The 25,565-nt window shown below is 47.2% G+C and overlaps 6 non-coding genes and 2 pseudogenes across 6 annotated transcripts; 5 read left to right on the top strand and 3 right to left on the bottom strand.

Annotated features, from left to right (window-relative positions):
• Positions 1-1,000: 1,000 nt before the first annotated feature.
• On the bottom strand, positions 1,001-1,088 carry trnay-gua (transfer RNA tyrosine (anticodon GUA)). Its single transcript is given in 2 exon segments — positions 1,001-1,036; positions 1,052-1,088. It is a non-coding gene; the product is annotated as a tRNA-Tyr (tRNA).
• Positions 1,089-4,643: 3,555 nt separating this feature from the next.
• On the top strand, positions 4,644-4,778 carry LOC148670769 (U1 spliceosomal RNA; annotated as a pseudogene).
• Positions 4,779-5,855: 1,077 nt separating this feature from the next.
• On the top strand, positions 5,856-6,019 carry LOC148670768 (U1 spliceosomal RNA). The gene has a single exon (XR_015938294.1). It is a non-coding gene; the product is annotated as a U1 spliceosomal RNA (small nuclear RNA).
• Positions 6,020-9,093: 3,074 nt separating this feature from the next.
• On the top strand, positions 9,094-9,212 carry LOC148670767 (5S ribosomal RNA). Its single transcript, XR_015938336.1, has one exon. It is a non-coding gene; the product is annotated as a 5S ribosomal RNA (ribosomal RNA).
• Positions 9,213-9,830: 618 nt separating this feature from the next.
• LOC148670766 (U1 spliceosomal RNA) lies at positions 9,831-9,992 on the bottom strand. The gene has a single exon (XR_015938740.1). It is a non-coding gene; the product is annotated as a U1 spliceosomal RNA (small nuclear RNA).
• A 1,077-nt stretch (positions 9,993-11,069) lies between these two features.
• LOC148670765 (U1 spliceosomal RNA) lies at positions 11,070-11,205 on the bottom strand (annotated as a pseudogene).
• Positions 11,206-17,376: 6,171 nt separating this feature from the next.
• Positions 17,377-17,432, top strand: LOC148670764 (U7 small nuclear RNA). The gene has a single exon (XR_015938970.1). It is a non-coding gene; the product is annotated as a U7 small nuclear RNA (small nuclear RNA).
• Positions 17,433-22,252: 4,820 nt separating this feature from the next.
• trnal-uag (transfer RNA leucine (anticodon UAG)) lies at positions 22,253-22,334 on the top strand. The gene has a single exon. It is a non-coding gene; the product is annotated as a tRNA-Leu (tRNA).
• Positions 22,335-25,565: the final 3,231 nt, after the last annotated feature.

The following is a 25,565-nucleotide window of genomic DNA, read 5'->3' as shown; positions in this document are numbered from 1 at the left end:
GAAATCTAATGAGTTAATTGATTCTTAAAAATGTAGAGAGCTTTACAAAAAAATATATTGGTGCTTTTAGATAATATTTCAAGGATATAACTGCTATGCTACAGTACGTGCAGAATTTTAGAAAACAGTTCGTCAACAAAGTACACTGTTTAGGTTAGTTTAGAAGACAATGTACCAAAATAATATATGCTGTCTGGGTCATTAGAATTAGCTAAAGTAACTGATAAGCTTTGAATAACAAATCTAGTTTTTCTTCTCTCGCTCTATGATGTAATCTGTTTTCTCTTAGAGAAAGGGGAAGTTTTAGAAGGGACCAAGTGCTGAACTTTTTTACAGCGCAACGTCTTATAAAAACCCTGTACTGCTTGTAACAAATTGAGTCTCTGGTTGCACTTGGCTAAGTGGCAGCAGGGCTCCCAATATTGCAATATTGAAATAAAGACCTTACTCAGGTGAGAACTCTCTCTTGTGGCTTCCTTGATAGTTATATTTCCATGACAGGTATTTTCCCCTTTTATATTTTTGCCACTTTATATCGAACCTGTTATACTCCCAGAAGTGCACAGTAGCTTGTACTTAATAAAAATTTGCAATTCACCGCTGGTATAAATAGATGTGTGCCGTGTTTGCCTTTGTAAGCATTTGTTTAAAAAATAAGTTCACAATACGATAAAAACACAGAAAGCACAAACTTTATAATACAACGATACAAAATCAATACCAAATCATTATGCCAATTAAGTAACTATCCTTTGAAAACAGAGAACACCTTTATATCTACAAAAAACTTGACATTTGTATGTATTTTTGAATTACAAAGCAGACAGTGTAGTCCCTTAATTCAAAGATCAGATCTTGGCCAAAACATATGTCAACGTCAGACGTGGGCTGAATTCGGAACAGGAGCCTTTGCTTCGTCGATTATTGAGCTTTTGATCAATGTCTGAATAAAACAGATTCGCTTTTTTAACTCTTTGATTAAATTACACGAAAAGCACCTTCCTTCAAACCGGAATCGAACCAGCGACCTAAGGATTCCCTATTGACTCCACTACAGTCCTTCGCTCTACCAACTGAGCTATCGAAGGGACGCTGTAGCATTGCTCTCTGGCACATACTGCCCAATGAAGTAAAATGTGAAATGGGTGATTTAAATCCCACTTCGACATCAAGTTTCCAACTCGTTTCCTTAGTCTCATTTACCTTGAATTTAAGCCACGAACCAGGATTCTACTGTATAAACTTCCAAGGATATTACAAAATGTTTGATGGGGCATCAATCATTCCAGGCGGAAATTGATTCCTTTTTTTTCTCGAGGGATCATATTAAACATTTCATTAGTCTCGAGAGGAGGATCACCATGAGACACTAAACAAACAATTTCTTTATGTCTTTATTAGAAAGTAGCGTTTGTGCTACATTAATAATATTTTCGTGGAAATAAAGAAGTTGTAAATTTTAAAAATTTATATTTGAATCGAAATGTGGTTTTGAGTTAAATATTAGCGTGTTCATGTAATTAGTTTGTGTTTGTCATTAATATGTATATATTGCCATGTTACTATAATTTTGTAACTGAAGTTTACTAGTTGTGTTTTTTATAATGATTAGACATTTGAATACAATATTGTATATAATGTATAATTTGAACTACATATTGTTAAGGTGTGAATAATTGTATATTTCAAGTCCTCCCTCACCTCCTCCGGTACTCGTGCCTTCAGCTCCTCCAGAAAAGCATCGCCTGCCTCCACCTCCGTCTGCTTTTCTGAAAAGAGCTCCGTGTAGAAAGCGGTGGCCGCTTCTACCTTGTCGCTCTCGTCCAGCACTTCCTCTCCATCTCCCCGTCTCAGGCCGTGGATCACCCTCTTTTTCTGGGCTCCTCGGACCTGATTGTGTTTGCGGAGCCTTTCCTTCAGGTCCCGTGCCCGGGCTGAATTGAAGGCTCTTCCCCTGTTAGCCGAGCTGTACTCCTCCTCTAGTTGTCTCTGGAGTCGTGCAGCTTCCTTCCTCTCCCTGGCCGCCTTCCATCTGCAGTACGTCTGCGCCAGGGTTCAGGTCCTGTCTTTCACCGACTCCCACCATTCCACCATGGAGCTGTAGCCGTCTCTCAGATCGACCCAGCTCGCGTAGTCTTTACGGAACAGTGCCCTGAAGTCGTCTTCCTCCAGTATCTCCCGGTTCAGCTTCCAGTACCCACGACCGAATGCCGGCAGGTTGGTGTTAGCCACCCCCGTCAAGCGCGCGTGGCTGGAATACCACTCCGGGGACACCGTCGCCGACTCCAGGGAGCAGGTTGTGTGCAGAAAGATGTAGTCCAGGCAGCTGCACACTCCCCCGGAGTTTTTCCATGTCGTTCCGGCATCGTTAGGGCGGCACCTTCTGAAACCGTCTACCAGGGAGAACTGCTTGAGTAGCGACTCCAGCTCTGCTGAGCTAGCGTCGCTCCCCTTCTCCCGGTCGACGTTGAAGTCCCCGCCAAGCACCACCTGTCTGTTGGTGGTGCAGCAGCTGGCCAGGTCTGCAAACACTTCCTTCAGGATAGAGGGTTCTGTTGGAGCATAGACGTTAATTGCTCTCAACTTCTGCCCCCTCCAGTCGATGTCTGCGACCAGGATCCGGCCCTGCACCACCGAGAAGGAGGAAACCAGCGTCATCTCTGGGTTTCCGAGGAGGATTCCCACTCTGGAAGAGTGGACCCCTCCTACGCTCCAGCATGATTCTCCCTTCGTCCATTCCCTGGTGAATGTCAGCTTGTCACTTTCATCCTTCAGGTGGACCTCCTGTAAGAAACAAACTGAGAAAGACTTTGAGGCCAGATCATGAAAGACTCCCCGTCTTTTCAACGGTAATTAGCCCTCTCACGTTAGTTGTTAGAAAGGTAAGTTTCACAATCATGATTAAACAAGTGAAAGTTGAACCTCCTCTCTTTGTGCTTACAGTGGAAAACTTGGGAGTCTACATCTGAGCACTGTTTAGCTTAGATGTAACTCCTCTCGTTCGGGTCCTGGGGGGAATATGCTGGGCTCCCTCCAGGTCTCGCTGGGGACTGAAAGGTAAACATGCTGGACAGGTCCAGCCCTACCATCAGTCCCGGCTCCAGAGCGGCTTCAAAGTAATCCTCGTCTTCCTTGAGGATACTCTCCACCACCACTTCGGGAAGGCTTTTTTCTTCCGTTTCTCCAGGAGTTTCGGGGACCTCCAGTTGCTCCTGGGCCTTGGGGGAGGGGGGCTCCATTTCCTAGGCTGCCTCTTCGTGTTGTTCATGGGCCTCGGGGGAGGGGGTTCCGACTTCCTGGGCTGCCTCTTCCTGTTGTCCCTGGGCCTCGGGGGAGGGGGTTACCTCTTCCTGGGCTACCTCCTCCTGTTGTCCGTGGGACTCGGGGGAGGGGTTTCTGTTTCCTGGGCTGTCACTTCCTGTCGTCTTTGGGCCTCGGGGGGGGAGGGTTTCCATTTCCTGGGGTGCCTCCTCCGGTTGTTCCTGGGCCTCGGGGGAAGAAAGTTCCTTCTTGGTTCTCCCCTTACCACTCTTTTCTTTTGTCCTTCCGAAGGTGGATCCGCCCTGAATCTCTTCTCCCGCTTTTTCTTTCCCTTCTTGCTGGGAGTTATTAGGGCCCTTCAGCCATTTTGTCCGTCGTCCTGGCAGCCATCTTGTGGCACTCGTGCGGCTGGGGGTGTGGCCTCGGCAGTTTCGGTTCTCTGCTGGGAAGGTGCGGGTTCTTTGTTCTCACCTGTCTCCCTTTGTCTTGAGACCGGTTTCTGCCGGCCGACTTCCACCACCTGCGCAAACGAAGGTTTGCTTACCATGCATTGTTGAAGGAGGTGTCCCTCGGCGCCGCATCCGTTGCACTTTTTGGCTGCCCGGCAGGTTTTTGCCAGGTGCCCCTCTTTGTTACAGTTGTGACATCTGACGATGTCACACGTGTTCTCCTTGTGGCATCCTGGGGTAGTAAAGGTACCCCTGTCGGATCCAATGTTGAAGCGGGCCGGGGGGTGCTGGAAACTGTCGACGCCCTCTGGGTCCTCTTTCAGGAGGACTCGGTACTGGCGTTTGCCGTACCAGACGCCGCATGGACTATGACCCATCTCCTGTGGTCCTGCTTTTTTACTAAGGCCTTCTGGGCACAGTTTGAAGATTGGTTGCAAGCTCTCTCGCTCCAATTTACCCTGACTGCTGCATTCGTCATATTCGACATTTCTCCTGTCAAACTTCCTCCTGACGTGTTTGACAGGATCTGGGCCGTGGGGAACACTGGGAAAGACGCCATGTGGAGAGCGAGGAACATGGGGCTGTTCAAAGGCATCGAGGTCCCAGTCAAGGCAGTAGGTAGCCTGGCCCTGTTCATCACCCGAGAGAAATATCACCTCAGAGATCTGTGGAGAGAAGAAAGGGAGGAAGCAGAATATCTGTGGGAAATAGAGAGCATAGGTCAATATCTCAAGAAACTGTGAAAAAAATTATCATGTTTAAGAATGTGATTTGCACCAGAAAAAAAGAAAATTGTTGCTATGTAACTGGTACCGTGTCAAAATGTAATGAGATGTGATCATATATACTGTTTTAAGTATGTATATTAATGTAAACCTTTCTAATTTGTGATGTCCTGTATTTTTTTGTGAAAAGAAAATAAAGTTCTTAAAAATAGAAAATCGGTTCACCCAGAGCGAGGCTCGGCCATTGCACTCCGGCTGTTCTGACCCCTGTGAATTCCCCAAATGTGGGATTCTCGACTGCATAATTTCTGGTAGTGGGGGACTGCGTTCGCGCTCTCCCCTCATGTGCTTGGTCCAATATCAGATACGGAAGAGTTACGACACCACGAGCTGCCATAGGATCCCAGTTCGAAAGGAGTCGATGCCACTGCTGGTTCCCAGTTTCTTTTAGTTAGAGGTCCGGAGAAGCATTTCAAGCTGGTTACACTACTCCTTCCGGACATTCATTCCCTTTTCAAAGTCAGTCGTTTTGCTGTAGTCTGCATTATTTATACAAGCGAAGGATTACTCAGCTCCCAGCACTTGAAAAGACCGACAAATGACTCGTTCCCGCCGGAGCTGAATGTACCTGCATTTGTCGTGTCGTCTACTTCCCCCGCCCCGCTGTGTTTGCTGTATTGTCTTTGAAGCCGGCCCCCGAGACGAGACGGGCTGTTCCTGTGCCCCAATTAACACTTTACAGGTGCCATTCCCCGGCATTGTGGCCATTGTCGGTGGTCACACGCGATAAGGTGGAGGAGAGCGGGGCATGCCCAGCGCCAGACATTCAAGGAGGGGGCTGTGCGAGGTGAGGTGAGGTGCGACACGCCGGAGCCCCGACGCTGCTAATGCGGAGCACTTGTTGAACTGGCATTGAAAGGACGTGTGCGCACGGAGCGAGCCTTCCCTGCAGCGGAGTGTGGAAACTTTCTCCCCGCGCTGCAGGAGTTGTGTGCGCTCCAGCGGTGCCGAGAGAACAGCACAGAAGGCAGCAGGCTCTGGAGAGCGGGTAAGAGACGGAGCCTTGTGGGCAGGCGAGCAGGCCCGTTTTTTGGAAATTGCTGAAAAGGCTCCGGTGTTTGTTCGGTGTGTGGCAGGTGCACGACGCGAGCTTGCGTAGCGATCTGCCGGTCTGGTGTTATACAAATGAGGCCGAATTCCATCCCGGGACATGCTGCGAATGCGCATTGGCGACTGCAGATGTGTAGGAAACGCTGCGCTCGTTTTCTCGTTTTGCCCACCCTTTTGAGTGTTAGTGTGGCGTGTGAGTTTGCGAAAGAGTGGGCCCAGCAGGAGGCGGTGGTGTGCGGAGCGAGGAGCTGGCCTAGGCTGCGCGCTTTGTGCTGTGGGTGCAGGCCGCTTGCAGGGGCTTGTACATTTCATACTTACCTGGCAGGGGAGATACCTTGATCAAGAAGGAGGTTCACCCAGAGCGAGGCTCGGCCATTGCACTCCGGCTGTGCTGACCCCTGCGAATTCCCCAAATGTGGGAATCTCGACTGCATAATTTCTGGTAGTGGGGGACTGCGTTCGCGCTCTCCCCTGATGTGCTTGGTCCAATATTGGATACGGAAGAGTTACGATACCACGAGCTGCGATAGGATCCCAGTTCGAAAGGAGTCGATGCCACTGCTGGTTCCCGGTTTCTTTTAGTTAGAGGTCCGGAGAAGCATTTCAAGCTGGTTACACTACTCCTTCCGGACATTCATTCACTTTTCAGTCAGTCGTTTTGCTGTAGTCTGAATTATTTAGGCTGATTATCGAGGTTAGCCTTTATTTGGTCATGGGGGCCTTGGTAGTGTATGCTAATTCTCAAGACAGTTTCACCCGTTTTCTGATTGCTAGGTTCTGTACCAGTCTAGACATGTCAAACAGTGAATGTCTGTACCTCTATTGTATCCGTGCTCAATGAATGAAATCAGTAATAAATGAATATATGTATAGTTATACAAAAAACAAGTGGTTTATCGACTCATCTTCATTTGCAGATTTAGAGGCGGCTTCGATATTCGTTTTACAAACATTTTTTTGAGACCCCTGCTGGCCGAGAGAGCAAAAGCTTGCAGCACCTGGTATTCCCAGGCAGTCTCCCGTCCAAGTACTAACCAGGCCCAACGCTGCTAAATGTCCCTGTTTGCCACAGGTCTTGCAGCATTTCACAGTGCAGGACGATGCCAGGTGTCCCACAGCACCACAGCGCCGACACACCTTTGGTTGTCCCACAAAAAAAAACATAGCCATTGCAGGCGCCCAGCCGGATTGTAGAGGGCAGGTGCCTTAAGCCTCCATTTACATTGTCCGGTAGCAAGCGAACCTCGAATTTCCTTGCTCCTGTTTTTATACCGTCAACATCTCTAACATCTCTAACCTCAGTTCCATGGTGGACGGTGAACCGTTTTCCTCTCTCTCTGTGTCAGAGGCTGCAAGTTGATCTTCTCAAGGGCAGGAACTTTCCCTCTTTTTGCCTCAAACACATCCACACATTGTTCAAACAGATAATAGGTAGCAAAAACAACCTCAAATGCTTTCTGACCTGGGAGAGCGAAGATGAAATCCAAGTGCCGAGGTTCAAAGCCAAGTTCCTTCTGCAACACTTTCCTGCTGAACTGCATACGATCCATGAAGAGATCATCCAAAAGCTCAAAACGCACAGCATTCTTGCAGGATCCAAAAGTTGCCATTTCGTGATCTGCAAAACAAACACTGCTTCCACAAAACAAGAAAACAACCCAACTACTCCACCTACAGGCTGATCAAGGTATCTCCCCTGCCAGGTAAGTATGAGCTGTACATGCCCCTGCAAGCGGCCTGCACCCACAGCACAAAGCGCGCAGGCTAGGCCAGCTCCTCGCCCCGCACACCGCCGACCCCTGCTGGGCCAACTATTTCGCACACTCACACGCCACACTAACACTCAAAAGGGTGGGCACAACGAGAAAACGAGCGCGCCGTTTCCTACACATCTGCAGTCGCCAATGCGCATTCGCAGCATGTCCCGGGACGCAATTTGGCCTCATTTGCATAACACCAGACCGGCAGATCGCTACGCAAGCTCGCGTCGTGCGCCTGCCACACACCAAACAAACACCGGAGCCTTTTCATCAATTTCCAAAAAACGGGCCTGCTTGCCTGCCCACAAGGCTCCGTCTCTTACCCGCTCTCCAGAGCCTGCTGCCTTCTGTGCTGTTCTCTCAGCACCGCTGCAGCGCACACAACTCCTGCAGCGCGGGGAGAAAGTTTCCACACTCCGCTGCAGGGAAGGCTCGCTCCGTGCGCACACGTCCTTTCAATGCCAGTTCAACAAGTGCTCCGCATTAGCAGCGTCGGGGCTCCGGCGTGTCGCACCTCACCTCACCTCGCACAGCCCCCTCCTTGAATGTCTGGCGCTGGGCATGCCCCGCTCTCCTCCACCTTATCTTATCGCGTGTGACCACCGACAATGGCCACAATGCCGGGGAATGGCACCTGTAAAGTGTTAATTGGGGCACAGGAACAGCCCGTCTCGTCTCGGGGGCCGGCTTCAAAGACAATACAGCAAACACAGCGGGGCGGGGGAAGTAGACGACACGACACATGCAGGTACATTCAGCTCCGACGGGAACGAGTCATTTGTCGGTCTTTTCAAGTGCTGGGAGCCGAGTAATCCTTCGCTTGTATCGTTTCTCCCCGGTGACTAGATCTCACCCTGCGACTCTCGACTGGGCTCACCCACGGCAGCGCAGCAGGTGTGAGCCTAGCCGGCACCCGGATGGGAGATTCCCCCCGGAAAAGCTCAGGTTGCTGCTGCTCCTGCAAGAGGTCTGACTGGGACCAGTAGGGAGCGCTCACCCTGCGGTCTGTGTGGCTTTCTTATGCCCCAGCATCCTGATGGCGACACTCTGCTGCACAAACAGGCGCCGTCCTTCGGGGGAGGCGTAAAACCGAGGTCCCGACCATCCTTGGCCATTAAGAAATCCCAGGGTGTCTCTCAAAAAGAGACGCCGGGGGTGTCACTCTGGTGTTAGTGTTCCCCTTTACCAATCAGTCGGGGTCTCCTCCTAATCCCCGTCTCATATGTAACAAGCAATGACGAGGCCCCCCTGTCCCGCGATATTGTACTCCTGGCCGCTGGCTGGCGCTGTGAGATTTAGTACTCGCGCAAGAGACCGGGGGCAGAGCGCGAACGTGGTCCCCCGCCCCCCACAAAGTGTGCGCTCCAGGTTCCCTCTCGGGGCTCTGCAACACAGCGGAAAGGCAGCGAGAAGGAGCCTCTTGCTCTGACGCCGCAAGGCCACAAGAGGGCGGAGGCGCCGCGCGCCCGGCCGACGTGTTGGACTGGTGCGCTTTATGTGCTGAAATAAACACGCGACAGCCCAGAAATGTTTTGAGTGCTGTGCACTGGAGGTTTTTGTCTTGTGAAGACTTGCCTTGTGCTCCTCCGAGCAGTTTGTTTGTTCTCCTCCAGTGCGGGACAAGCCAACACAAGGGAGCACATTCGCCAACATCCAGGTACGCAATGCGATTTGGAAAGAAGCTCCTTTCCAAAGAGTTGCACACGAACGATCCTTCAGTCCCGCTCGGGGGGCACGGAGCCCCAGCCACACACAGCTTCAAGTAGCGAGTCAGGCGCCATGGCTTTTGCTTGTGGCCACACAACCCTGAATGTGCCCGATCTGGTCTGATCTCGGAAGCTAAGCAGGGTTGGGCCTGGTTAGTACTTGGATGGGAGACCGCCTGGGAATACCAGGTGCTGCAAGCTTTGTTCTCCTGGCCAGCAGGGGTCGCCATTGGTGCCATAGGCTTTGGTAGGAAAACCTGGAGGATGGAAAGGTGATCTATAACCTCATTTCTAGAGATGTTTTGTTGCTATGGCATGTGTGTGACCCATATAAAAAAAAACGTTTGTAAAACGAATATCGAAGCCGCCTCTAAATCTGCAAATGAAGATGAGTCGATAAACCACTTGTTTTTTGTATAACTATACATATATTCATTTATTACTGATTTCATTCATTGAGCACGGATACAATAGAGGTACAGCCATTCACTGTTTGACATGTCTGCACTGGTACAGAACCTAGCAATCAGAAAACGGGTGAAACTGTCTTGAGAATTAGCATACAGTACCGAGGTCCCCATGACCAAATAAAGGCTAACCTCGATAATCAGCCTAAATAATTCAGACTACAGCAAAACGACTGACTGAAAAGGGAATGAATGTCCGGAAGGAGTAGTGTAACCAGCTTGAAATGCTTCTCCGGACCTCTAACTAAAAGAAACCGGGAACCAGCAGTGGCATCGACTCCTTTCGAACTGGGATCCTATCGCAGCTCGTGGTGTCGTAACTCTTCCGTGTCTGATATTGGACCAAGCACATCAGAGGAGAGCGCAAACGCAGTCCCCCACTACCAGAAATTATGCAGTCGAGATTCCCACATTTAGGGAATTCGCAGGGGTCAGCACAGGGAGTGCAATGGCCGAGCCTCGCTCTGGGTGAACCTCCTTCTTGATCAAGGTATCTCCCCTACCAGGTAAGTATGAGCTGTACAAGACCCTGCAAGCGGCCCACACCCACAGCACAAAGCGCGCAGCCTAGGCCAGCTCCTCGCCCCGCACACCACCGCCTCCTGCTGGGCCCACTCTTTCGCACACTCACACGCCACACTAACACTCAAAAGGGTGGGCAAAACGAGAAAACGAGCGCACCGTTTCCTACACATCTGCAGTCGCCAATGCGCATTCGCAGCATGTCCCGGGACGCAATTCGGCCTCATTTGCATAACACCAGACTAGCAGATCACTACGCAAGCTCGCGTCGTGCACCTGCCACACACCGAACAAAGACCAGAGCCTTTTCAGCAATTTCCAAAAAACGGGCCTGCTCGCCTGCCCACAAGGCTCCATCTCTTACCCGCTCTCCAGAGCCTGCTGTCTTCTGTGCTGTTCTCTCGGCACCGCTGCAGCGCACACAACTCCTGCAGCGCGGGGAGAAGGTTTCCACGCTCCGCCTCAGGGATGGCTTGCTCCGTGCGCACACGTCCTTTCAATGCCAGTTCAACAAGTACTCCGCATTAGCAGCGTCGGGGCTCCGGCGTGTCGCACCTCACCTCACCTCGCACAGCCCCCTCCTTGAATGTCTGGCGCTGGGCATGCCCCGCTCTCCTCCACCTTATCGCGTGTGACCACCGACAATGGCCACAATGCCGGGGAATGGCACCTGTAAAGTGTTAATTGGGGCACAGGAACAGCCCGTCTCGTCTCGGGGGCCGGCTTCAAAGACAATACAGCAAACACAGTGGGGCGGGGGAAGTAGACGACACGACACATGCAGGTACATTCAGCTCCGGCGGGAACGAGTCATTTGTCGGTCTTTTCAAGTGCTGGGAGCCGAGTAATTCTTCACTTGTATACATAATGCAGACTACAGCAAAACGACTGACTTTGAAAAGGGAATGAATGTCCGGAAGGAGTAGTGTAACCAGCTTGAAATGCTTCTACGGACCTCTAACGGAAAGAAACCGGGAACCAGCAGTGGCATCGACTCCTTTCGAACTGGGATCCTATGGCAGCTCGTGGTGTCGTAACTTTTCCTTATCCGATATTGGACCAAGCACATCAGGGGAGAGCACGAACGCAGTCCCCCACTACCAGAAATTATGCAGTCGACATTCCCACATTTGGGGAATTCGCAGGGGTCAGCACAGCCGGAGTGCAATGGCCGAGCCTCACCCTGGGTGAACCGATTTAACTTATAAAGAACTTTATTTTCTTTTCACAAAAAAAAATACAGGACATCACAAATTAGGGGTCTGCCTATTATTCTGGGGTGCAACGAAATCTTCCAGTTTTTGGACGCTGACATCTCGGAGGGGAATATGGCCAATTGGGTGAGATCTTAGAAAACTTTTAACTGTCCCATAAATTGCAGGGCATGTGTCAGAGAGTGGGACATCCAGCTTGGGTCTGACACCCCACACTCTGAACAGCTCCCTACCTACCTAGAGCCTGGCAAAATAAGTCCAGGTACGCGCTTCAGGTGCTGTTGCAAAGCCTCTCAGCACAAAGGCCAGGAAAATGCACAGCAGCTTCGTACAATATGAGGGACAGACTTCCCCCCTGAGAGTAGCGGCCTGTACATTATTTCCCTTCTGAGTCTTTCCTGCTTCCCACCCCATAGAAAATGAAACATCCATCTTCTCAGCACCGCCGCAACATGGTGTGGGATTGGGAAGGTAGAAGCCAGAAAATTCAAGATAGGCAAGAGCTTGGCTTTGATGACCAACACTTCCCTGTCATTGTGAGGTCTCGGTCCTTCCATTGCATCAGTTTTCTGTTTAAGATTGCCAATTTGTTCTGCCAATTTACTGTTCCCATCTCTTCTCCAAAATACACCCTCAGGACCTTAATTCTCTTCTCTTGCAGCCTGAGATCATGCCCTTCTTTTGGCTCCCTCCAGTTCTGATAAAAAATCTCACTCTTAGATTTGTTAATTTTTGCAGAGGAAGCCAAAGGGAAACGATCACAGCACTGCAGAGCTCTGGTAATTGAGACATTGTCAGAGAGGAGCAGGGTGACGTCATCCATTTATAGAGATGTCTTTACCTCTCCCTCCCCCCCACTTCCAGGCACTGGTATCCCATTAAAGGCCTGATCCTGGCGCAAGGCACAGGCTAAGGGCTCCATAGCCAAAACAAATAAAAAGGGGGATAATGGGCAGCCCTGCCTCACCCCTGAACAGACTTCAAAGGGGCGTGATCTACTGCCATTAACCATTACTCTGCTGTTGCTACCTGTGTACAGCAGGTTAATTCACTTTCTCATGATGGGGCCAAACTTCATGTGCTCAAGTACCGATGTTAAGTACTGCTGGTTTAGGCGGTCAAAGGCCTTTTCTAGGTCTACACCTAAAATGCACAGAGGGAGGGAGCGGTCCTCTGAGTACAGACAGACATCCCTCAACAAAGGCCAGGTTGTCACTCATCAGGCGTCCTGCTATCCCACAAGTCTGTTCTTTCCCTACCAGTGAGGTCACTACATTTTGTAAGCACAGGAAAAGGGCTTTGGACAGGATCTTAGTGTCCACGCCTAACAGGCTGAGGGGTCTCCAGTTCTTTATGTCATTCTTTGCTCCTTTCTTAAACAAGAGAGAGATAGTGCCTTCTCTTAAGGAGTCAGGCAGCAATTCTGTCTTATAGCTTTCCTCGAAAAGGAGCATTAGCGGATCCTGAAGCAGATCCCAAAAGGTGCAATAAAATTCCTTAGGGAGCCCGTCAGCACCCGGAGTTTTCCCTTTCTGTAAGCTCTCCATAGCCTCTCAGCTCTTCTACTGTCAAATCTCTCTCAAGTACTTCCCTATCTTCTTCACTCAAAACGTTTTCTAGCTTTGAGGTAAAAAAATGAATTTCTTCATCCTTTACCTCTGTACAGTCTTGAGTAGAAGGCCTCGATGCAGGAGAGGATAGCACTCGGCTCTGTTCTCTCTCTTCCCTCCTCATCAACCAAACTTTCCATGACAGACTTGGAGCCTACCACTTTCCTGAAAAAGAAGCGAGTACACTTCTCATTTTCTTCCAAGAACTGCACTCAGCTTCTTAACAGCACTCCTCGACTACTTTCTTGGGCTATGCTCCGGATGTCCTTTTTTAAAAGGGTGATATCCTCGAGCACATTGAAGCCACTGTGCAGCATCGTGTAGAGACGCTGCAGCTGCCTCTGTTTCCTGGCTAGCACTCCTCTCCGTCTGGCAGCAGCCTTCCTTCCCTCAGCCATGAAAGAGGCCCTTGTCCTCACCTTCACCTCCTCCCACCACTCTCCTACTGACCCATACAGACTCTGCAAGGACAGCCACTGTGATAGTTTCTCCTTGTAGCGGGACACTACCCCGTCATTCTCTAGCAGCTTTGTGTTGAGTTTCCAGAGGCCTGGGCCAAAGACAGTCCCGCCCTGGAGTTCCACTCTACACCCTAAAGCTTGGTGATCTGAGAAGAAGACAGGCTGAAGAGTGACCCCAACAACTTTCACTCTCTCTGAGACAAAGCAATAGTCAATTCTGGAGCTGCTATTCCTTCCTGACCATGTATATCCTGCTGTTGTGGGATATATACATCTATATGTGTCTGAGAGTTTAAAGTCTTGAACTAAGTTTTGCAGGGCCAGTGAGCTGGAATCCAATTTTTTCGGCCTTTTGGCTAAGATCAAGCAACGTTCTCTCTCTCTGCTCTCTCCTCTCCCCTCCCCCTTTCTCTTGCTTCTCCTCCTTGGCCTCTTGGCTGGGAGTAGGTACTCGTGGCCTGCCCGCAGTGCTTGCTTTCTTCCTCGAGACTCAGAAGCGCTATCCGCTCCCTCTCTCTCCTTCCTTGGCCTCTTGGCAGAAGAGGAAGGACAAAAGAAAAGAGTGGTAAGGGAGAACCGTTTCCTCGTCCTAGAGGAAACGGAACTTTCTTCCCCCGAGGCCCAGGAACAACCGGAGGAGGCAGCCCAGGAAATGGAAACCCTCCTCCCGAGGCCCAAAGACGACAGGAAGTGACAGCCCAGGAAACAGAACCCCCCTCCCCCGAGTCCAACGGACAACAGGAGGAGGCAGCCCAGGAAGTCGGAACCCCCTCCCCCGAGGCCCATGAACAACACGAAGAGGCAGCCCAGGAAGTGGAGCCCCCCTCCCCCAAGGCCCAGGAGCAACTGGAGGTCCCCGAAACTCCTAGAGAAAGGGAAGAAAAAAGCCTTCCCGAAGCGGTGGTGGAGAGTATCCTCAAGGAAGACGAGGACTACTTTGAAGCTGCCCTGGAGCCGGGACTGATGGTAGAGCTGGACCTGTCCAGCATGTTTACCTTTCAGTCCCCAGCGAGACCTGGAGGGAGCCCAGCATATTCCCCCCAGGACCCGAACGAGAGGAGTTACATCTAGGCTAAACAGTGCCCAGATGTAGACTCCCAAGTTTTCCACTGTAAGCACAAAGAGAGGAGGTTCAACTATCACTTGTTTAATCATGATTGTGAAACTTACCTTTCTAACAACTAACGTGAGAGGGCTAATAGACCCGTTGAAAAGACAGGGAGTCTTTCATGATCTGGCCTCAAAGTCTTTCTCAGTTTGTTTCTTACAGGAGGTCCACCTGAAGGATGAAAGTGACAAGCTGACATTCAGCAGGGAATGGACGAAGGGAGAATCATGCTGGAGCGTAGGAGGGGTCCACTCATCTGGAGTGGGAATTCTCCTCGGAGACCCAGAGATGAAGCTGGTTTCCTCCTTCTTGGTGGTGCAGGGCTGGATCCTGGTCGCAGACATCGACTGGAGGGGGCAGAAGTTGAGAGCAATTAACGTCTATGCTCTGACAGAACCCTCTATCCTGAAGGAAGTGTTTGCTGACCTGGCCAGCTGCTGCACCACCAACAGACAGGTGGTGCTTGGCGGGGACTTCAACGTCGACCGGGAGAAGGGGAGCGATGCTAGCTCGGCAGAGCTGGAGTCGCTACTCAAGCAGTTCTCCCTGGTAGACGGTTTCAGACGGTGCCGCCCTAACGACGCCAGAACAACATGGAAAAACTCCCGGGGAGTGTGCAGCCGCCTGGACTACATCTTTCTGCACACGACCTGCTCCCTGGAGTCGGCGACGGTGTCCCCGGAGTGGTATTCCAGCCACGAGCGCTTGACGGTGGTGGCTAACACCAACCTGCCGGCATTCGGTCGTGGGTACTGGAAGCTGAACCGGGAGATACTGGAGGAAGACGACTTCAAGGCACTGTTCCGTAAAGACTACGCGAGCTGGGTCGATCTGAGAGACGGCTACAGCTCCCTGGTGGAATGGTGGGAGTCGGTGAAAGACAGGACCTGAACCCTGGCGCAGACGTACTGCAGACGGAAGGCGGCCAGGGAGAGGAAGGAAGCTGCACGACTCCAGAGACAACTAGAGGAGGAGTACAGCTCGGCTAACGGGGGAGGAGCCTTCAATTCAGCCCGGGCTGGGGACCTGAAGGAGAGGCTCCGCAAACTCAATCAGGTCCGAGGAGCCCAAAAAAAGAGGGTGATCCACGGCCTGAGATGGGGAGATGGAGAGGAAGTGCTGGACGAGAGCGACAAGGTAGAAGCGGCCACCGCTTTCTACACGGAGCTCTTTTCAGAAAAGCAGACGGAGGTGGAGGCAGGCGATGCTCAGAATACTGGGGGTTTCCTTCCAGAGCCAGGACAATGAGACCAATAACTGGACCAAGAGGATCGCCAAGGTGAATGCGAAGCTGGGTCTGTGGAAAACGCTGTCGCTGTCCTACACAGGGAAAGTGATGGTGTTGAAAGCAGACATCCTGCCGGCTTTTGTTTACCTGGCGGTGGTGTACCCGCTGCCGGCCAGACTCAGACGAGCGCTGCAAGGGATGATCTTCTGCTTCGTCTGGGGCGGCAATTACGAGTACATCACGAGAAACCGGATGTGTCAGCCGGTCGAGGAAGGGGTTCGAGATGTCCCACATTTCCCCCTGAAACTCGACTGCATCTTCTACTGCAACCTCTGTCGGGCGCTGCAGGAGCCCATTGGCCACAAGTACCAGTACTTTGTCAGGCTGTGGCTCTCCGTCCCGATGAGGCACTTGGTCCAGTGGTCAAACACTGGGCCCAAGGCAGAGAGGCGACCGAAGTTCTACACCCACGCTGTCAAGTGGAGCAGGAGGTACAAGGCCACGAGACAGCCAGAGCTCTGCACCAACCACAGAGCCCTGTACAAAGAGGTGAGGGGGCATTTGGTCACTGACGAAAGGCTGCAGGTTCCCAGACAAGTCTGGGAAAGGACACAGCCCAAAGAACTTGACAACCAACTGAAGGACCTCAACTGGATGGCTGTGCACAAGAGACTGGCTACCAGAGAGGTCCTCTACAGACACTCGCTAACCAGGAATCCGCATTGCCCCCGGTACACGTGTTATGTCGAGGAGACTCAGGAGCACGTGTTCTGGAGCTGCCTCTTCGCCAAGGCGGTGTGGGGCAGAATGGACAACATTATGCAACTCCTGGGAAAGGATGCGGTGCTCAGTTACCAGTACATTCTGCTGGGTGCTGGCACCCACCGGACTGGACAAGGGGACACAGGACCTGTGGGGGCTGCTACTGTCCCTCTCAAAACAAGGACTGTGGAAGGCGAGGAACACTCTCATCCGGCACAACATAAAGTGGGGGGCGAGGGAGCTGGAGGAGAGGATCCTGGCGGACCTCAGGAGGAGGACGAAGCACCACGTCGCCAAATGGGGTTTCCCCACGGCGAGGGAGCGATGGAAAGGACTTTGGACCCTATACAGGGATTAAAGGACAATAGCGAGTGGTAGGTTTGGAGGGACTCTCTTAATTGCACAAATCCGCCCCCACTTGCAAAGATTGTTAACGGACAATCAATCTCCGTTCCGCCGTTGTTTTTTATTACATGGAGTGTTAATATGTGTGAGATGTTCCTTTTGAGATGTTTTTTTTGTGGAATAAAGTATATTTTGTAGAACAAAAAAAAATCTTATGACAAGGTTTACAAGTTATCTGTTGAACTACATTCTAATAGGTGTGGTCACATTCCAGGTCATTTGTTTACGTTTTTGTTTCTGCAGCAACTGTTAGATGAAATGTGCTAATATGTAACCTAACTCCAGTGTGAATAACTAGAAGAGGGGAGCAGCTCCATTCCAGACCAAGGGAGCTTTGAGATTGGCTGGGCCAGATCTCTCATTTGCATATCTGATTTGGAAATATAACACTACACCCCCTTCTTGCATGGATTTAACTTGCACCCAAGAGTCCCCTACTGTGTATTGCTACTTATTTTTTTATGATAAGTGGTGATTACCAGTTGACAGGTTTTATTTGTTAAATTATAAATGGTTTTGTATTATCATCCTGAATTACATGTACTCAAGGTTTGGTAGGGAATGTGTTTTCATTTCATTTACCAAATTGAATTTTTGCTCTTTTAGTATTTGTCTAGAAGGCTTTCTGAAGTCAGGAAGCCCATTTATTTGGTGAAAAAAGATTCTGTATTAATATTAATATTGCTCATACAACATAAATAGGGTCTTTTATGAATAAAAAGATCTTGCACTTGGAAATCTTGAAAAAGCTGTGTGCTTCCATACACTCGAGCAGTTTTGATTCCTAATATTTGACCTTAGGTGTGGGAACGGGTCTTTTTTGCAATTTGATTTCCAATTGATCAGCACAGTATAGAAAATAGACCCATAAAGCAACCTCAGCAGTGACAAATGTGCAAAAAGTGTCGCCCGCTTGGCATGCTCGGTGTAGGTGACGGCGTCGCGGATGACGTTCTCCAGGAACACCTTCAGCACCCCGCGGGTCTCCTCGTAGATCAGCCCAGAGATACGCTTCACTCCCCCACGGCGAGCCAGGTGGCGGATGGCGGGCTTGGTGATTCCCTGGATGTTGTCACGGAGAACCTTACGGTGACGCTTAGCGCCTCCTTTCCCGAGTCCCTTTCTGCCTTTGCCTCTTCCAGACATCTTCTAGTTATCAGCTGTGAACACGACACACACTGCTCATCTTTGATGTATAATAGACATCTTTCTTTGATGTCTATTATACATCAAAGAAAGATTTTTATAGGTGTAGAAACTAGTAAATAAAGCCAATGATTTGTTTTAGAAATGTATTCTTAAAATATACAATTATTCACACCTGAACAATATGTAGTTCAAATTATACATTATATACAATATTGTATTGAAATATCTAATCATCATAAAAAACACAACTAGTAAACTTCAGTTACAAATTCTAGTAACATGGCAATATATATAGTAATGACAAACACAAACTAATTACATGAACACACTAATATTTAACTCAAAACCACATTTCGATTCAAATATAAATTTTTAAAATTTACAACTTCTTTATTTCCACGAAAATATTATTAATGTAGCACAAACGCTACTTTCTAATAAAGACCGAAAGAAACTGTTTGTTTTGTGTCTCATGGTGATCCTCCTCTCGATACTAATGAAATGTTTATGATCCCTCGAGAAATAAAAAGAGTCCATTTCCGCCTGGAATGATTGATGCCCCATCAAACATTTTGTAATATCCATGGAAGTTTATACAGTAGAATCCTGGTTTGTGGCTTAAATTCAAGGTTAACAAGACTAAGGAAACGAGTTGGAAACTTGATGTCGAAGTGGGATTTAAATCACCCATTTCACATTTTACTTCATTGGGCAGTATGTGCCAGAGAGCAATACTGTGACATCTCTTCGATAGCTCAGTTGGTAGAGTGGAGGACTGTAGTGGAATCAGCAGTGAATCCTTAGGTTGCTGGTTCGATGCTGGCTCAAAGGAAGGTGCTTTTCGTGTACTTTAATCAAAGAGTTAAAAAAGCGAATCTGTTTTATTCAGACATTGATCAAAAGCTCAATAATCGACGGAGCAAAGGCTCCTGTTCCGAATTCAGCCCACGTCTGATTGTCTTGTTTTGGCCAAGATCTGATTTTTGAATTAAGGGACTACACTGTCTGCTTTGTAATTCAAAAAAACATACAAATGTCAAGTTTTTTGTAGATATAAAGGTGTTCTCTGTTTTCAAAGGATAGTTACTTAATTGGTATAATGATTTGGTATTGATTTGGTATCGTTGTATTATAAAGTTTGTGCTTTCTGTGTTTTTATCGTATTGTGAACTTATTTTTTAAACAAATGCTTACAAAGGCAAAAACGGCACACATCTGTTCATACCAGCGGTGAATTGTACATTTTTATTAAGTACAAGCTACTGTGCACTTCTGGGAGTATAACAGGTTTGATATAAAGTGGCAAAAATCTAAAAGGGGAAAATACCCCAGACTGCATGTAAAGCCCTCGTTGTGACTGTTTTAGATTAAAATGGCGTACTATGCACGAAATGTTGCAGAAACACAATCTGATATTTTGATAATTATTATTTTAATAATTTGATCAAATTGAGGCCAAGGATCCAAATCTTCAGTTCTGATTTTTTAAAGTGATATCTTTCCTTCCTGTCGTGGAAGTCACACGTTGTGAGCAATTGTTTTTTTTTTTACGTTGCGATCCAAAGAGGCTCAGACGCACAGTCTAACAGTAACCAAACCAGAATGGATTCTGCTGGGAGCCGGGCTGAGCTCATTCTCACTCCCTGTGCTGAAAACAGAATTATTTCTTCCCCGAACATCGTCTACAGATCACTTGGGCGCTTTTAACCTTCTCGCAGCTACGGGCGAGACTGACGCTCACGATATGAAGGCATCCGGTGGTACACCTTCTCTAACTCTCAAAAGTAGATATAGCCCTGAAAAAGCATTAGCTTTATCAGTTTTTACATTAATCTATTTTGAATCAAAGTTTGATTTTTTTATTGCATTTTACATTATAATAATCATCATCATCATCATGATTATTGCATACACTTATATAGCGCTGTTCTGGATACTCCACTCAATGCGCTTCACAGGTAACGGGGACTCCCCTCCACCACCACCATTCTCCTGAATGATCACATTCAGGACCTCGGTTTTACGTCTCAGCCGAAGGACGGCACCTATTTACAGTGTAGTGTCCCCGTCATTGTACTGCGGTATCAGAATCTGCATGGACCGCAGGGTGTGCGCCCAGCGACAGAAACTAGACGTGTGTCGGGCTCGGCTGCATCAGGACAAAGACATCACGGGGACAAAGTAGAGGAAATCAAAACGGTTCTATAAAAGACCTGTGTCAGCTGTTGGTTTGCAGTCTGGGCTCTAAATCCTCCGATCCGATTTTAAATCTAATACCTGAGATGCGGCTTCTTCTGAGAATGTATTCGTATACTTATTATGTGTAAGTGTATAGATGAAACCTTTCATATATTATTCAGTTTTAATCAAAATGCTTTACTAATACAAGAGAGAAGTATAGTATGAAGGATGTGACAAATTTGTGATTTCTTGGAACAAAACGGTTTTTATTTGCATTCGAAATGAAGCGGAATTTTAGGGCGACACACAAACCCTTTGTCTTTTTTAGAGAGTGATTTTTAATCAGACAAAAATTTAGAAAACGTGTTTTTTTTAGCACTTCAATAGCAGGGTCAGTGGCGTAATGAATAACGCGTCGGGCCTTGCGTCAGAAGATTATAGGTTGGCCTGCCGTCTGGCTTGTTGCGTTTATACCACTTACATTCTTTTATATAAATGAACTGCACCTGAAAGCTATAGAAAACACTTTGGGTAAGTTGTCTGCAGCCTCATGCGAATTTCGACAACTTACCCAAAACACTGTACTGTCTGGAGTTCAGCTCCAGCTCTGAACTCAATTGCAATGAAAAACCATGCGTAACAAAACTGGAGAACAGCTGAACTTGTGCTCAGTTCGGTGATGAGGGTTCAGAACTGTCCTTGTTGTAATTAGCATGAACTGCACAGGCTCAGAATTAGACCATGTCAATTAGTCTGATCAGTGTAGGACACGTTAATGTAGAATTATTAATAGGTTTATTAGTTAGTTCAGGTTTACCCACCTGAACTAATGTAGAATTATTACTTGGTCTCTTGTTTGTATATAAATGAACATCTCTGACAACTTAATGTTAGTTTTACGATGTAGGTCAGGCGTTGACATATGCACGAGTATACGAAATGTGTCACTCCTGATTCAACTCATGTTATATAGGAGATTAGCGATTCCTCCTGTTTCTCGTACAACCATATCAGAACAGAAGCCCGTGTCACCCAGCTGTGATTCAAGATTGACTCGCATCTTTATCCCTTTTTTGTTCGTGATCATTATTTTCTTTAATTATGATCAATATTGAACTTTCTCGAAATGAAATGACAATAATCAAACATGTAGGCAGATTTTTGAAAAGTATTCGGAATTGACAGGGTGCCCCTTTGGAACAGTCGTCAGAAAATGTGAGAAACTGAAAGTTATGTAAGCTCTCACACAAAGCATTGAAGATTGGAATCTGAGTGTAAAAAAGCTACCTGTCTCCCAGTGATAGGCAGGGATACACACCATGACTCGAATAGACTCAGCGAACTTTAACACCTATGATATTACGAGTGCTTTGCACGTGTCGAACTTCAAGAAGGAACTACTACAACAGTTGTGGACATAATTCAACACCACCAGCAAAGTCCAATGCCGGCAACTTCTGAGAAAATAATGTTCACTCATGGAATTTGGTCTTTGAATGGCTGGCGGAAAAATTAATTTATACTCCTGTTGCACCCTCAGCTGAAACATGTTAAAATAACAACGCAGATTTGTTGGAGAACCTGACAAGAATTATTGGGTTAGCACTGTATGTATTCTTGTATATTTACTTTAATTTTAATATAAATGTAAACATGCATGCTGTATAATCTATTGTAATTTTAAAATATGTTAGCTGAGGATGCGAGGAGGGCTATTATACCTTGTGAAACACGCAAGGAACTGTAAAAAAGGCTGGTATTTGAAAAAAAATTGGCAATCATAAGAAAACCACAATTTATGTGGTATTATCATCAATATCCTTCAAAATCTACGTTCAAATGAAGGATTTGAAGAAACTATGAAAAAAGCAACTGTAGTAGCAGAGGATTTTGATTTTTGCTCTTCAAGTCAGTAGATCACTGTAGAGTTGCACCCCTATAAACAGCACAAAGGATGAAACCCACCTCCTTCGTTATTGCTGGTTGTGCCGGTGAAAGTAGCGTTTGTGCTATTGAAAGCATCTCGGAAGATAAAGGTGCAGTCACTTCCACATGATATCATTAGATCCAACGACAAGAGCTGAAGCCCCCGGCATTTCCCAAGCCAGCAATGTGAGGAAGCTAAGCATGGGAAGGTAGCGTGGCCGAGCGGTCTAAGGCGCTGGATTTAGGCTCCAGTCTCTCTGGGGGTGTGGGTTTGAATCCCACTGCTGCCAAATGTTAATGTTTTAAGACCTGCAATACGATCAGTAAAAGTGCTTTTTGTTAGGCTGCGTAGGTGTTTAGAGATAGACTTTCTAAAAGACAGGCTGTCAGCTTAACATCAAGGCAGAAAAAATATTTTGTTTTCTCTACAGAAATTCTCTTTGGCACGTTCAGCTTTATGTAGGGAACAACGTCTGCCGAGATCACTTTTCTGGCAGTGCACATGATAGTATACCGGCAAGTACATTTACTGTAATATTGGCTGTGGTGTTGAGCTGCTTTTGTCTGTGAAACTTTTAATTCTTCATGCCGAATCGTTGGCAGGGGTAAAGCTTATTAAATCTTTGAACATAGCGCTCCATCAGAAATACTTTGTTTGTGCTCAAAAGAGATCAGAGGATTAACTTCATGAATTCACATAGCATACCTTACAGGAAAGATTTAAAAGGGCAATTGATTGTGCTTCCTGATGTTGTTCCTGTGGTTTCTTTGGGTACAAAGGTGAATGTTCTTTGACGTTCTGCTAGAGTATCCACTGGGTGGGCTTTATCAATTAGCTCGGTGTAGCGGCGAGGCTTATTAATAAGGCAGAATTAAGTGTTTCTGAGCTTTCCCAAATTAGGCCTCATCGCTCTGTTCATCTCTGTGGTGCAGCCACAGAGAAACTATTCATGCAGGCTGATTTAAGGTTTCCTTTGATAAGGTTTCCTAGGACAGCTCCCAAATGGGGATACACTTAGCTAAGCCTGGCTATCATGATCAATGGTCATCCATTGGCGCCTATCTGTCTAGGGAGTGCCAGATGGACATCTGGACTGCATTCCTAAGTGTCAGGAGTATGTGACTCATATCTCACCTTGATCAACCAATCAGGGACTGGTAGGGCCGAGTAACCCACGTGGGACTCTGATGCCCATGGAACTTTCAGCCAATCAATGAGCTGAAGTTCCTCCAGGTAAAAACAGGCAACACAGAGAGCCTGAGAGATTCAGGAAGATTCTGGAGAGGGTTCTGTGGACTTTTCTAAAGGGAATTCAAAGGAGAATTCCAGGGCAGGACGGCCCAGGAGCAGAAGGCTCCCAAGGGCAGGACATTCTCGCAGCGCGCCTCCTGACCATCCTGAGACTCAGCCTGGACACCAACCGAACGGCCAGTGTGTCCGAGTGCCAGAACTTTCCTTTGTTCTAAGAGTCTAGAGCGGAGGTTGGCAGAGAGTAACCAGAGGATCCACCCGAGGTTAGCACCAGCAGCAGGCCTCGTGAACAGGTCAGAACTGTGGACAGCTGAATCACTATTCAGAACTAGCTCTTCATCAGGAACAAACCGGTCCTTTTCCTGACTTGCTGGGATCCACAGTCATCTTTTCTCCTGTGCACAAACTTTGCTAGTTAAAGCCAACACTAACTAGCCGGTCAGTGAGCATCAGCAGCGCACCGTTGCAAGCTGCACAGCACAGTCTGGCACCTAGCCAGAGAGCGCGGATTGGATAGCAACAGCCTGCAACATTTTCTTTGTGCCCGCAGGAGATCTGAATCCCCAGAGATTGGATGAGTATTCAACTTCAATGCATTACAACTCGAGAATTCAATTGTTATTCCAACCAGTTAATATCAATTTAATTCCTAAGAGTTATGTACTTGTTTTGAGTATCCAATGTAGAAGTTATAACCAAGTGCATTTACGAAACGGTCTAAATGAATTATATACTGAACGTATGTCCTCTTGATATATGTAACTCTTTGTAACTGACTGAATATATACCTTTTGTATTCTGATAACCCTCTCGATAAGATCTGTTAGGTTTATATGCATATTCTATGTATTAATAAATGTATCCTCGTGTATTAGTACCTGTGTGTGTGTGTTTTTTCCTGTGCTGTCTTTTAAAACATATAAGATCACGAGTTTACAGATTTCTCCAAATAACAACTATACATTTTAACCCAGCGGTTAGCATTCTTTCAATCCAATAGTTTTACTCTGGGTAAAAAGCGGCGCAATATACAGAGAGATGATATTCAAATATTTCAACGTTCTTATTGGATTACCTGTATGGAGATATCACTCAGAATTCCTAATATGATTTTGAGTTCAGTTTTGCTTTACTACTTTCAGAGTCTTTTATTGACCTTGCTGAAGCAGAGAAGTGACATAATCACAAATGCGACCTACCTGTGCTGCTGTTTCTGGTTAATAATGCTTATTGCGAGAAAAAAAAAAAACAGCTCCTTGCATTAAGAGCAAGAGCAACCAACGCGCTCTCTTGTTGAGTTGGGTTTTTTCCGTGGTGCTCTTCCTCAGATACAAAGTTATTTGGGGAGCAAAGACCTCTGAGAAGGAGCTTGAATCCGTCAAGAACTCAGAAATTCTAATATCGCACTACCGTCTTGTGTACAGAGATCTGCTTCTTCCTTTTTGAGTGTTTTGGTGTTAAAGAGCACGCTTCCTACCTCGAATGAAAGTTTCAGGAGATGTGTTACCTGATCACACATCTGTGCCGTAGGGGATGTAGCTTAGTGGTAAAGTGCATGCTTTTCATGTATGAAGTCCTGAGTTCACTCCCTGGCATCTCCAGATGTCTTATGTTATTGTGCTCTCATCGCAATCTTCTGTTGAGTGAAAACTCTTTGCTCCTGTTCATAGAGAGCCAGGTTTACACAATTAAATTCAGTCACACACGAAGTGCTACAGTCTTGTTCTGCTGTTTTAAATGTACCTCCAAAGCATTTCGTTCTGTTAACTACCAAATGATTTGAACTAATTGAACGTCATATTCAGGAAATCCAGAGAAGGTCATCAGACTTTTAGTGGCTGTTGAAGAAAACACCTGTTGAATCTCACCAGGGATTTCTTGAGAGATCATTCAGCGAGCAAGTCCTCCCTCTGGACTCCAAACATTTTGGGTTAAACTGTTATTCACATACTCTAACGAAGAGAAACGTTAGTGTCTTCCGGTGTGTGAGCCCATTTCTCCAAAAAAAAAAGTTATATAAATTTAATTGTTCTACTTTTTAGGCTTGCATAGTCTTATTAATATTTCAGTTAAATATTTTTTTTCTGTAGTAACATCAGTTGATATTAATATTAGTCCTGATTTATAATTTTTTGTCATGGTTGATCTTAAATAATTTTGTAATTAGTTTCAGTTTTGAAAAATCATGCAGAGAAGCTACCAAAACTGGTACTGTTCATATAATGTGTAATGCAATAGCAGCATTTTGGGTTGAAAACAAAAAGTATAT

Source organism: Lepisosteus platostomus, chromosome 5 (assembly GCF_059453375.1).
Source record: "Lepisosteus platostomus isolate fLepPlt1 chromosome 5, fLepPlt1.hap1, whole genome shotgun sequence".
In the NCBI taxonomy this organism is placed as follows: Eukaryota; Metazoa; Chordata; class Actinopteri; order Semionotiformes; family Lepisosteidae; genus Lepisosteus; species Lepisosteus platostomus.
Note: the sequence above shows the minus strand (reverse complement) of the source record. Positions and strands in the feature narration are given on the sequence as shown.